The sequence below is a fragment of the Danio rerio genome, chromosome 6 (genome assembly GCF_049306965.1).
Source record: "Danio rerio strain Tuebingen ecotype United States chromosome 6, GRCz12tu, whole genome shotgun sequence".
NCBI lineage: Eukaryota > Metazoa > Chordata > Actinopteri > Cypriniformes > Danionidae > Danio > Danio rerio.
In genome coordinates this window covers 18,257,415-18,271,413 of record NC_133181.1, presented here as the reverse complement: position 1 = coordinate 18,271,413, position 13,999 = coordinate 18,257,415, and the positions used below count along the sequence as shown (strand labels likewise).

General features: G+C 37.7%; 2 long non-coding RNA genes across 5 annotated transcripts; both read left to right on the top strand.

The window, feature by feature from the left end:
* The first annotated feature begins 2,515 nt into the window (after positions 1-2,515).
* Positions 2,516-8,272, top strand: LOC101884027 (uncharacterized). 4 transcript variants are annotated; one of them, XR_012407783.1, is made up of 10 exons: positions 2,516-4,010; positions 4,091-4,149; positions 4,242-4,308; positions 4,385-4,438; positions 4,513-4,663; positions 5,155-5,212; positions 5,326-5,499; positions 5,956-6,046; positions 6,135-6,204; positions 6,347-8,272. It is a non-coding gene; the product is annotated as an uncharacterized lncRNA (long non-coding RNA). The 4 variants fall into 4 exon arrangements; XR_012407785.1 differs by having other exon boundaries at positions 4,513-4,633; positions 5,326-5,408; positions 5,972-6,046; positions 6,347-7,310; XR_012407786.1 differs by having other exon boundaries at positions 4,513-4,633; positions 5,326-5,408; positions 5,972-6,046; positions 6,329-7,257.
* Positions 8,273-10,414: 2,142 nt separating this feature from the next.
* LOC141386226 (uncharacterized) lies at positions 10,415-12,791 on the top strand. Its single transcript, XR_012407792.1, has 3 exons — positions 10,415-10,815; positions 11,129-11,169; positions 11,332-12,791. It is a non-coding gene; the product is annotated as an uncharacterized lncRNA (long non-coding RNA).
* The last annotated feature ends 1,208 nt before the right edge of the window (positions 12,792-13,999 follow it).

Here is a 13,999-nt window from a genome sequence, read left to right as displayed (position 1 = left end):
TGTATGAATGTACAAATCTTGAATATCATAATATTATTAAATATTACAATTTTATCAACATAGACAGCAACACTTTTGCACAATTGATACCCAGCTGATTCAGTCGTTTCATAAGAGGACCGCGCTTCTTCTCTTCTTTTTTCCTTGTCAACATAAAGGCAGTGAGGTGCGCCTCGCGTTTTTGGAATGAAAAAAGCACGTTAGCTGTGCTTGGCCACTTGTTCAACTGCAAGACATACTTAACTTGCGAGACGATAATGTATAACCCGTGCCTACAGACACATTTGCCAAAGAAGCAAAATGGAAGAAGAATATTGCTTCAAACAGACGTGTTGATGCCAAAAAAAGCGCTGATGTTGACCTGGATCTGCATCATAAACGCAACAAATAGGCTTTACCTTTTATTTTACAGCATATAAAGCATGTATGCACATTAATGCAATATCATATTTAAACAAAAAACTGTTTACAAAAAGTCAACATATGCGCGCGTTGTTGTTGTCTTTTCATCACGCAGCGCGCGCACTTGAGCCGCGATGGAGAGAAAGGAAACCATAGCAAGACATAATCTTTAAAATAATGATTTCTATTAAAAATGTAAAAAGGTTTTGTGATTATAATAATAACAGCGGGGCATTAACTAAATGCATATTTTCCGTGGAGCGAGCTATTTGAGGAAGTCAGCTATTTTATTTGACGGAAGACAAAAATATGATTGGAAAAAAATCAGTCAGTGTTTTCGATTAGTAATATAAATTACTTATTTAAGTGCAAAATAATTTAGGGCAGTCCTATTTATTTTATTCATTTTATTTAGATTATTCTGTTCTTCTGTGCTAAACACTGCAGGTACGTGAAAATGCTCTGTTGTATTGTTCTATTATTAATATGCTAGCATATAAAAATAAATTAGTATTTTATGCAATATTTAAAGTGTCAGACACAAAATAGACATGTCAATTTGTTTAATATAAAATTAATAGTAATCTGACCAGTTAACCGTTAATAACCGATTATTGAGCGCCAGTTGTCGGTTAGCAAAATTAACCAAAATGAGCATCCCTAGTTAGAATGTATATTTTACATGAAAAACTATATGTAGCATGTCTCGCTGTCATTTAAAACATGCAATTCATAACACACCAGAGCTGTAGGCCTACACTTACAGGGCGATGTTGGTCAATAGTCATACTGCGCACCACGTTATTGAGCTCAAATATCTCTGAGGGAGATTATGTGACCCGATAGCCATTATTAACTTGAGAGATTTTAAAAATAAAAGGCCTTTTTAAAAAAGGAACAACACACAAATCGGACAACAAGTAAAACTGGTCCCTTGGAGTTCAGCACTTGTCATCTTGCCAGTGTATGCTGCGTGGTGTGTATGTATAGCGCCCTTATGCGGCGCATGTCAACTGTCACTGGTGAGAGAGAGCGTGCCCGTGAGAGCTCAGTGCAAGTATCGATATAATCACAAGCAAAATCATATCATTATAAATATTCTATTAACAATACTTATCAAAATATTTATACACTTACATGGTATTTATTGAGATTGTGTGATCTGTATAGGCTGTCTGATCTTTACAGAAGCTGTAAACTGAGACGGGCGCAGTGACCGCAGTAATGTTCAGCTCTGATGAGGTGCTTTTATTTACCCTGTAGTCTTTAGATTTTTTACATAATGTTCCATTACTTAAAATTTCTTTCGTTTTTTTTATTTATAGTTTATATTAACATGAGTGCTAGCTTGTTTTGCTGTGATCATTATGCAAGGATCATATTTCATGTTCGGTTTATTCTTCAGTAGCCGATAGATTCATTAATAATGTATTTTTAAAAGGATTGTTTATAAGGACTAAGCTATAAATATATAATACATTAGGCTAATTATTAAGACAATGGTCAGGTAGGATAACAAATCACATCCATGTAGTAAATTACTGTTGAGTGGGATCTGTGCGTGGTATCTGCCTTTTTATGTACGATATGAGTATGAGTATTTTAAGTGTCGCCCCGATACTGGTATTGGAATCGGTGCATCCCTAGTGATTATAAATACACTGTTTGACCAATTCATGCGTGATGTATCAATTCATAGATTCAGCATTTCCATAATTTGGTGGAAGTGAGATCATATCTTAAGTAAAACATAGGGCCCTATCATACACCCGGCGCAATGCAGCGCAAGGCGCGGCGCAAATGTTATTTTCTAGTTTCACCTTGACGCAAGTGTTGTTTTGCTGTTTTGCACCACGTTGTTTAAATAGCAAATGCATTTGCACTTATATGTGCGTCCATAGGCGTTCTGGTCTGAAAAGGAAAGTGTTCTGAGGCGCACTGCTGGCACGTTGCTATTTTGAGAAACTATAATAGATTTTTCATTAGACCAAAACAAACCCGGTCTAAACTCCAGCACAGAGTTGCGCCTCGCTTACAGACTGCTTAATAGCCTACACACAAGATGTAGAGCAATACGCAAATATCTTTACATATGAAAAAATTTAAATATTAAGGATATATATAGGATATAATAAGAATATAAATATAGGAAATAAGTATAAAGGATTAAAATATTACAAATCATGTTATTTTCTAGCATAAATAAATATGAAAAATCACTGCTTTTATTTCTTCTTCATCTCGGGAGGCTTTTTCAGTTCATTCATAATAATTTGCTTTTGTATAATGTTATTATTATTAGCAGTATTATTTATTATCTCCATATTTATATTTGTTTTATTAAAAACAAGCTTAGATTTGCCCACCTGCAGGTTTTAGACCATATGGGGCACAGCATGTGTATTAGGATACAACTCAGGTTTTTAAGCACACTTTGTTGTTATTGTTCATTTATTCGTTTGCTAGAAATTAGAACTGAATTTAGAAATAGTTTTGAAACGAATATTTGCGCTTAACAAACAAAATTAATTATTTATAGGCTAATTAATGTGTGTGCATAAAGGTTTCCCTATCTAAGAGCGAAAGTGAAAGTAGATCGATTATCTCTCATTCTCACGCAGTAAATGCTCTGTTTAACAGTTTTCTGTTAAAAAAAACTTTTAACTGTTTGCTTGTAAAATGCTGAGTTTTTCCACTTAGACTTACTTTACATCCTGTAAATAGCGAATGCGCTTATGGCACGACGCAGCTGGCTCTTAAAGGGAATGGGAGATGAGACTCTGATTGGTTTATTCTTAAAACACATCTATAACTCAATAAGAAAATAAACTCAAACCTTTTAGACCATGCGCCACGGCGCAAAGCAGATTTTTCTGTCCTTAAATTAGCAAAGATGCATTCTGACACACCCTGAAAGCGTTTGCACCCTGGGTTTTGCGCTCTGCGCATGGACTGTCAAAATAGAGCCCATAGAGTTTGTGTAAACTGTGCAACTGACCACCGTTTTCAGGCCGACTCGGGTAAGGTTCCGCACCATTTGAATCACATCCAGATTAATTTAAATCTGAGGCAACAAACTAAATCGAAAGCCACACCGCTAAACTATTTACATAACAAATGACTTCAGGCTATAAATCATAAATGGATTTTTTTACACAACTACTAACACATGTTAACACATTAGTGATAATTATTTTACCAATAATTCTCCTGAGTTTGCACTGAAGTAACTGAAATGCCAACAGGACTTGTCTGTAAAAGCACCTCTCTAACATGTATCTGCTTAAGCCCTCCACAGTTTTTTTTAGATTCTTAGCATCTGATGACATGATGCACTAAACATACTAATCATAACAGTGTGATCGTACAGAACAGGGAACAGCCAATGCTGATCACATCTGTTATCGTTTGCATCAAAGGGTAAAAGGGCGTTCATATATTTTTAATTATTATTCAGTGATTTCTCTGCATACCACTAGAAGGAAACCCGCGTACAACACTTTGAGAACCACTGGTATAGATGGGTGGTTAGGCCTTGTCTGTGTCAGGTTTTTCCTTTTTTCAGGTATTGGAGAGCAGGCAAAAGAGGGAGACTCACAAGAGCATCGGTGGAGATTTCTCTAAAAAATGCTGGAGAACAGCAGTTGGGGTTTTGTTGGGGCTGTCTTTGTTTATTTGCAGATTGGAGTGGAGCAGAAGAAGGAGAACGGTGGAGATATACTTGAAGACCTGGAGCTCATGAAGCAGGTAGTGCTGCTTGAACAGACTAAACAATGGAGTTAGTTTCAAAAGAAATGTATTAAAATTAGTTAAAGACCTGATATCTTTCTCTTTGACAGGTTGGCATGGAGCATGTGAAGGAACAGGGAAACACACTGTAATGACAAGTGCATCGTAATAAATTAGGTACAGCCTTAAACTTTAAGTTGAGTCAACTGAACTTTATAAAACATTTTAAACTTATACAATTACATTTTTACAGAGTAAGTGTCACAGAAGGGACGACATTCAGTTCAGTAATATAACAGGACGTCAGGTGAGTATAAGCAGGTGAGTTTATTGATGCAGATAATAAGTCCATTAACCTGAATTGGATATTTGATTATGCAGGCTTGGAGACTGGAGACGGATACCACAGACAGCAAACAGGATGAAGACTAAACGAGGAACCAGGAGACACCTCACTAGGAGAGACACTGGAACTCACAGGAGATGTGCTTGTGGTGCTTCAGTGAGTGGAAAACCTGGTCTTAATGGGGCAGTAAGTGGTTGTCAGATATTTCCTTCAGATAGACAGAAATAGATACAATATTTTTGTTTGTATGCTTCATTTGTATATCGCTATCTAACTTAACATTTGCAGATTGTTATTTGTTATATGATCGGATAAATTGATCTGTTCTAATTTATTTGTATGCTGTCAGAGTTACCACATTGAATATTACTGCACGTCTGTTGTCAGATAGATTGTCTGGCTGTTGTATTATTTATTAGTAATTTATGCTGTCGGCCTGTTCAACATTTGTAGCTTTTGATTGTTATTTGTTTTATTTACAGTTTTACTAATTATTGTAGCACATTTATCTCTTCTAAGTTTATAGATTGTCATCTAGTAGAGTATTTACTTATAGGTGTGAAATATTATTTGTTAGTTTTAGAACAGAACCAGACTGGAGACAATGGTAGATGAAACTTCCAAAGAATGGTATTAGATTAATGAATGACTTGACATCTTTCTATTGTATTTTACAGATCAGATGGCACCACATGGAGAAAAGAAGGAATCACACACCTCAGCAATGACTGGATGGTCAGGAATTTAATTTTTTTTTAAATTAGGTGGACGTGTGAATCGATGGACGTCCTTCCAAGATGAAGGAGTGCTGGTTGTTGTAGATAGTAATTAGGCCTTGTCTTTGTCAGGTTTTTCTTTTTCAGGTAATGGAGAGAGAGCAGGCAGAAGAGGGAGACTCACAAGAGCATCAGTGGAGCTATCAGGAGCTTAAGTTTGATTACTTTATTTTGGATTATGAGAGAAAAATTCTCCAACAAGAGTGATTATGCTGCTTCCTGATGGTGAAAGTGATTATACTCATGGCAAGTATTATTTGACAGTTTGGTCATTTGTTTCACTAAGGGCCTACTCACACTATGCCATCCGTACCGTGCCCAGGCCCGTTTCCCGGATCGTTTGAGAAGTGTGAGTGCGCTGAATCAGGCTCAAGCACGGTTCACTTGGCCGGCCCTGGCCCGGTTGGAAGAGGTGGGTCTGAGTGCGGTTCACTTGGGCCCGAAACTGAAAGCGACACGTGACTTTTAAGGGACTGTTTCATATGGATTTATTAATCATTCTTACTGTTCATTGAACGCAAACTGCCGTAGTTTATTAAATACGCAAACTTCTCAATGCACGACAGCTGAATTTGCGGTTAGTAAATAACCGATTGTGTTCTATTTGGGACACTACATTCATATACTATGCTGTTGAGTGTGTAAGTGCATAAGTACATAGTGTATAAGTTCATAGTGTATAGCGTGCCTTTTGGGACGCAGCTTTTGTCATTTGTAGGTTGGAGTGGAGCAGAAGTAGAAGAGTCACAGGAACAGTGGAAATATACTTGAAAATCTGGAGCTCAGGAAACAGGTAGAACTGCTTGAACAGACTAAACAATGGAGTTTGTTTCCAAAGAAATATATTGAGATTAAAGACCTGATATCTTTCTCTTTGACAGGTTGGCATGGAGCATGTGGAGAAACAGCGAACCACACATCAGTATTGACAAGTACATCGTAATAAATTAGGTAGACTTACATTTTTAGTTGAATCAAATTAACTTAATAAAACATTTTTAAATTATATACTTTAATTTGTAAAGACTAAGTGATGATTGGGTATTTCCTTCAGATACAGTAAATAGTTAGATAGATGTCTTGTCTGCCGCAGGTGTTTCTTTTTCAGGTAATGGACACACAACAAACAGAAGAAGGAGACTCACAAGAGCATCAGTGGAGATTTATCTGAAGAACGCTGGAGAGCAGCTTGTGCATTGCTGGAGTTCAGCAAGCATGTAGAGCTCTGTTAGTCGTGTCTTTGTCTTTTACAGACTGGAGTGGAGCATGTGGAGACCAATAGGAATCACACACCTCAGTGGTGACTGGACACTGATGGTCAAGAATATCCTTTTAATGCAGAAGTATGGGTGCATGGATAGATGTCCTTCCAAGTGGAAGGGGGTGGTGGTGGGCATAGATTGTTAAATAGATGTTTTGTCTGTGGCTGTTATTTACATTGTAGATAATGAATTCTCAACAGGCGGAAGAGAGACACTCACAAGAGCATAAGTATTATAAATAATTTTTGATACATTTTGAAATATAAGTTGTATGTACCTATGATATATTTGTATGGGGGAGACCGGGGATAGTTGTACTTCTATTATATTTCTCTATATATCTTTGAGATCTTGAGTTACAAGTGTCTGCTATTAAATGGCCAAATAAGTAATTTTTGCAGCGTAAACAGTAAATGTGAAACTTTTTAGTTTCAGGGCGTACTCACACTATGCTATCAGTACCGTGCCCAGGCCCATATCGTTTGAGAAGTGTGAGTGCTCCGAATCTGGCTCAGGTGCGGTTCACTTGGCCGGCCCTTGCCTGGTTGAAAGAGGTGTGCCAGCGCGCGATTCACTTGGGCTGGAAACTGAAGACGAGACGTGACATTTAAGGAACTGTTTTATATGGATTTATTAATCATTCATACTGTTCAATGAATGCAAACTGTCGTAGATTATTAAAGACGCAAACACCTCACTGCATGACAGCTGCACCTGTAGCAAACCTCTTAATTCCTGCAGCGCGATGACTTTATAATTGTTTATGAGCGTCAAAAGTGGCTGATCTGTTCAGCGAAATAATTAACTGCGTGTCACCCCTTCCACCCCTACCTCTCCAGCTTTCCCTTCATAGGGTGGCACGGTGGCCCAGTGGGTAGCAATGCAGCCTCACAGCAAGAGCGTCACCGGTTCTAGTCCTTTAACAGGCTGACTGTCATTTCTGTGCATAGTTTGCATGTTCTTCCCGTGCTCGCATGGGTTTTCCCTGGGTTCTCCGGTTTCCTCCCACATTCCAAAAACATGTACTACAAGTGAATTGATCAATCTAAATTTAGCACTACAGTCAAACTCTCATTCAGCAGCATATCTCTTCATAGCATTTATTTTAGTCATCAGCTCATATCATGGGGGGAGTTGTCGAGATCTACCTGAGGCAAACGGGAGGGAGCCCAGGGCTCAAGGACCTTTTGAGCTCAGGTCTCTCTCCCGGGACAGCATGCTAAACTTGCTTATAATCAGTCATCAGCTAAGTGTGAACTCTTGAAAACGATATAACTAAAGAAATTTCCACTGTGCTGAGTGAGAGCGCTTCTTACTGAACTGTGCATCATTGATGACGTAAGCATGCTCAGTCCCAAATGCGATGTGAGTGCGGGCCGTCAGGTGAGACGGGAGGGGGGACAAATGTGCTTCGGCCCGGTTCAAGGCAACTGTAAATAGTGTGAGTAAGCCCTCAAACAGGAGGAGTGAAATGTTACAATTCAGCCCACAGTCTGGGTTAGTTGTAACATCATAAAATGAGAATTATGACATAAAAATGGATTTGAAAGCTTTTTATTCAGCATTGAGCTTTCAGTATAGTTTGTGTGTCTCTGTGTTACAAAGCTGAATGAAATGTGCAAATGTGCATCAGCTTCAACAATTGAACACTATTTGTGTTTGCAGGCTTCATGAGCCCACAGAGGTCAAACACTGAACTCAAACTACTTTTGACTTTCTCTTTTATAAGCTATAGCAATACTGAAATTAAATCATATAAATACAGTTTTAAATCTGCTTGGGGTTGGTGGTAACATTTCACTGATGTGACTAGCAAGTTACTAGCTTTTGTTGTTTCAACTGACCCAGCATTATGTGGCCATGAATCTGTTCTCCTACAGCTAACAGCTAAAACATTATCACCAACAATGTGGATTAAGTATATCCACAATCAGACACACAGATTACATGGGTTTAACTACAAATCAGGGAATGATATCTTAAAAATAATTAATTAGCTAATCTTAGCTGAAGTGTAGTTTTTCTGTTTAATATCTGCTGTGTCTGTCACAGGACTTTTTCATATGTGGTATGAGGACTAAAATGAGCATGTGTGAAGTGAATCAGCTGATTTGTAACTAGTTCCTTGTTGTAGAGATTGTAAGTGTTACAACTATCCCCGCTCTCTCCAAATCTAAGGGCTTTTTTTTGACGGTCCATGTGCAGAGCGCAAATTGCAGGGCGCAAACGCTTTCAGGGCGTGTCAGAACGCATTTTTGCTAATTTAAAGACGAGAAAATCCGCTTTGCGCCATGGCGCATGGTCTAAAAGGGTTGAGTTTATTTTCTTAATGAGTTATTGGTGTGTTTTGAGAATAAACCAATTAGAGTCTCATCTCCCATTCCCTTTAACAGCCAGCCGTGTCGCGCCATAAGCGCATTCGCTATTTACAGGACGTATAGTAAGTCTAAGTGGAAAAACTGAGCATTTCACTAGCAAACAGTTAACAGTTTTTTTTACAGAAAACTGTTAAACAGAGCATCTACTGCATGAGAATGAGAGATAATCGATCTACTTTCACTTTCGCTCTTGGATAGGGAAATCTTTACGCACAGACATCAATTAGTCTATAAATAATTAATTACGTTTGTTAAGCGCAAATATTCGTTTCAAAACTATTTCTAAATTCCGTTCTAATTTCCAGCAAACGAATAAATGAACAATAATAACGAAGTGTGTTAGAAAACCTGAGTTATATCCTAATACACATGCTGTGCCCCATATGGTCTAAAACCTGACAGGTGGGCAAATCTAAGCTTGTATTTCATAAAACAAATATAAATATGGAGATAATAAATAATACTGCTAATAATAATAACATTATACAAAAGCAAATTGTTATAAATTAACTGAAAAAGCCCTCTGAGATGAAGAAGACATAAAAGCAGTGATTTTTCATATTTATGTAGGCTAGAAAATAATATGTTTTGTAATATTTTAATCCTTTATATTTATATCCTATATCTATTCTTATTATATTCTATATCCCTAATATTTAATTTTTTTCATATGTAAAGATTTGCCTATTGCTCTCTTGTGCGTATTAAGCAGTGTGTAAGCGAGGTGCAACTCTGCGCTGGAGTTTAGACCGGGTTTGTTTTGGTCTAATTAAAAATCTATTTTTGTTTCGCAAAATAGCAATGCGCCTGAGAACGCCTTCCTTTTTAGACCAGAACGCCTATGGAAGCACATATGAGCGCAAATGCATTTGCTATTTAAACAGCGTAGCGCAATGCCTCAAAACCACTCTTGCGCCAAGCTGAAACTAGCAAAAGACTATTGCACTGCGCCTTGCACCACATTGCGCCGGGTGTATGATAGGGCCCTAAACATTAACTTGTATTTGAAATATAACGTTCACTATTACAATTTAAATTAGAGATTAGATCTGCTTACAGCGCGTCATTTACAGTATGTGTTTCAGAAAAGTGAGTGATTATAAATACCCTGAAGAAAATTCATAAGTGATTTATCAATTCATAAATGCAGCATTTCCATGATTTGGTGGAATTGAGATCATATCATAAGTAAACCGTGGAGTTTGTGTAAACTGTGCATCCGACCACGGTTTTCAGGTCGACTTGGGTAAGGTTTGCAGGTGCTCCGTCTGTGCACAAACTTCCATTTTGTGTTTTTTCAAGGTTCAAACATGGTAAAATTGGCTTTAGTCTGTTCTTCGACCTGCACCATTTAACAAACTAAATCAAAAGCCACACCGCTAGGCTATTTACAAAACAAATATATATAGAAATATGTATCGGCTATACATCGAAAACACACATGATTTTACACAACTATGAACACTTTAACACGTTTGTGATAATTATTTCACCAATGATGCAGCTTGTAGAAACTCCTGAGTTTGCAGTAACTGAAAAGCACTTCACTAGTGCGTATCTGCTCGAGAGCTCCACAGTTTTTTTCAATCTTAGCATCTGATGACATGATGCACTAAACATACTAATCATAACAGTGTGATCATACAGTACAGGGAACAGCAAATGCTGATCACATCGGTGTTATCATACGCATCAAAGGGTAAAAGGGCGTTCATATATTTTTAATTATTATTCTGTGATTCCTCCGTGCACCACTAGAAGAAAGCCTGCGTACCACACTTTGAGAACCACTGGTATAGATAGATAGTTAGGCCTTGTCTGTGTCAGGTTTTTCCTTTTTCAGCTAATGGAGAGCAGGCAGAAGAGGGAGACTCAAAAGAGCATCGGTGGACATTTATCTAGAAAATGCTGGAGAACAGCAGGTAGGGCTCTGTCAGTACTGTCTATGGGTGCGTTCCAAATCACATACTTGTACACTATTCTATGCCATTTTGTAGTGTAAATGGTGTAAGTAGTGTGTTCACACTGAAATATTCTTTTTTTTTCAGCTTTTTTGCCTTTATTAGATAGGACAGTAATGGGACAGGAAACGAAGTGGGAGACAGAGAAGGGGGTAGAGTTGGGAAATGTCTTCATGCTGGGATTCGAACTCGGGACGCCCTATTGTGCTACTAGTTTGCTTTCAAAGAAATCCATTGAGATTAAATAAAGACCTGATATCTTTCTCTTTGACAGGTTGGCATGGAGCATGTGGAGGAACAGGGAAACGCACCTTAGTAATGACAAGTGCATCGTAATAAATTAGATACAGACTTACACTTTTTTAGGTTGAATCAAATTAACTTTATAAAACATTTAAAATCATATACTTTCATTTGTACATACTAGATGATTGTCTGGAATCTCTTTAAGTCAGATAAATGTCTTGTTTGCGGCAGGTGTTTCTTTTTCCTGTAATGGACACACAACAGACAGAAGAAGGAGACTCACAAGAGCATCGGTGGAGATTTGTCTGAAAACCGCTGGTTAACAGTTTATGCATTTCTGGAGTTCAGCAAGCATGTAGAGCTCTGTTAGTTGTGTCTTTATCTTTTCCAGGCTGGAGTGCAGCATGTGTAGACAAATAGGAATCACACACCTCAGCAATGGACACTGATGGTCAGGAATATCCTTTAAAGGCAGATGAATGGGTGCATGGATGGATGTTCTTCCAAGTGGAAGGGGGTGGTGGTGGGCATAGATTGTTAGATATATGTCTTGTCTGTGGCTATTATTTACAACTACAACAGGCAGAAGAGTCAGACTCACGAGCAAAATGGTGTATATTTATCTGAGGAACACTGGAGAACGTTTGGTTTATTGATGCAGATCATCCAGCAAGTAGAGCTTTGTTAGTCTTGTATTTGTCTTTTGCAGATTAGACTGGGGCCTGTGGAGAAATGGGACTCGCACCTCAGCATGACTGGAAACTGATGGTCTGGGCTGCGTTTCCCAAACAACGAAGTAACTCGCGGCTAAGCTATAAAAGTCTGATGCATCGTTTGAAAAAAGAATGATGTAGTGACGAGTGTTTCCCAAAACCTGTAGTTTCTCTGTCGCAGATCCATCGCTTAAACCAGGTTAGTTATAATTATGATAAAATGCCCGTAATGATGCTCTAAACTACTTTTTTAGAGAAGACAAACATAATTCCTTTGTGCAAATTATACACACTGTAACCAAGGGGGGGACACAAACAACTGAGGTTGGATCCACATGCAGGTTTATTCAGTGGTCAGGCTAGCAATGGTCAACACAGGTGCAAACAGATGTATAAAGGCAAATCCAGAATCGCAGTCAATATAACAAGCTAGAAGTCGAAAGGCATGCGGCAGACAGGGACAACTAAATAACAAGGCTAGGCAACTACACGTGAAAACAAGGCTAGGAAAATGCGTTGTTATGTCACTGTGGCAGAAAAAAGACTCGGCAAAGTGAATGAGTGTGTGTGCTGCTTAAATAGTGTGTGCAATCAGTCTCTGACAATCCTCAGGTTGTGCGAGTGTAATCAGTCTAGATGAGGAAGCATGTGTGTCTGGGTGAAGTGCATGTATGCAGTTGTAGTCCATAAACTGGCAGATTTGTAGTTAGAATGAGAGATAATGTTTAGAGGTTTAGAGGTAATAATGGTTAGAGGTCGCTGGTGATTGTGACACGCGCACACGCATTTAAAATAGAATTTAATATTAGATTTAGTAAAAATATGCACTCGCTTTCCATATTAACTGAAATATATGTAAATGACACAAACAGGGCTAATGTTTGTTTACTAATATTATTGAGAAGTTAAACATTACACATTCTATTCTAAAACATATCACTTACAAAAGCTAACACGTATTCTAATATCATATAAATCATAAAAATAAATAAATAATAAAGGCTATTTATTATAAAATGAAATGTAATATTAATTATTTATTAGAAATGAAAAAATCATACGTTAATAATAATATTAATGATGATGATGGTGATGATGATGATTATTATTATTATTAGGTAGGATATATACTTTAACACATATAAACCACTGCAGAAAGTTCTAACCAGCAGGCCTATGTCATATACAATACAAATACTTAATAAATAACCCACTATAAATTGAAATAATTAATGTATGCTTTTTGTTTTCACAAACTTTGAAGACGTAACATAAATTTTGCTTTTAAATAATAGGTCACCTATAGCTTTCGTCATGAGGCTTGTTCAAAATGACATCAATGTTTTCAAAGTGCACTGCGAAGGGAGCACAGTTGTAAACTGTAAGATCTGTAAGATCACGAAAACTGAACTGTAAAAATAGTTTGAACGCAAATTACACCTAAGAGAGATGACTTTAATGTTTTTTTTTTTTTTTAATAATTGTAACTTTGAATGTTAAAATGTTCTAAATGAATAGGGCATAGGGGGATAACTGAGAATAGAACACAGTCAGGAACTGTTTCTAATTACAGCTCCAGAGCTGTAGTTTCAAGTGCTCAAGTTTGTGACGCAGTTTGTGAATGTTCTTTGGAGCGATGGATTTGGGAAACGGCAAATTAACAAACTATGTTTATAAGAATGGAACTTGTGACCTTAGTTGGCTAACAATGGTTTTGGGAAACGCACCCCTGGTTAGGTATTTTTTGGATGAATGGATGGATGATAGATTAATGAATGAATGGCTGGTCAGATGGTAAATACAGTAGATGTCCTTCCAAGAGGAAGGGGGTGGAGGTGGGCATAGATAGTTGGAAAGATGTGTGGCAGCTATTTATATTGTAGTTGATGTACACACAACAGACAGAATAGGAGATTGACCAGGGGTGTCGCTAGACCCCATATACGGAGACACGTGCTCCATTAAAGGGGGCAATGCAGTAAATAAAGCAACAGTTTAATCGAGAACAAACTGACGCATGTGTGCAGAAAACCATTCTTGTGTGCCTCACGCACGGCTGCTTCTGCTTCTGCTGTGAATCCCGGTTGTTTAACATGCACACTGAAAAAAATACATGCCACTCATAAAACCAGAATAACAGCCTTTAATGCAGTGGTGTCTGCGCTCAGTAAGTTTTGCAAGTCTGC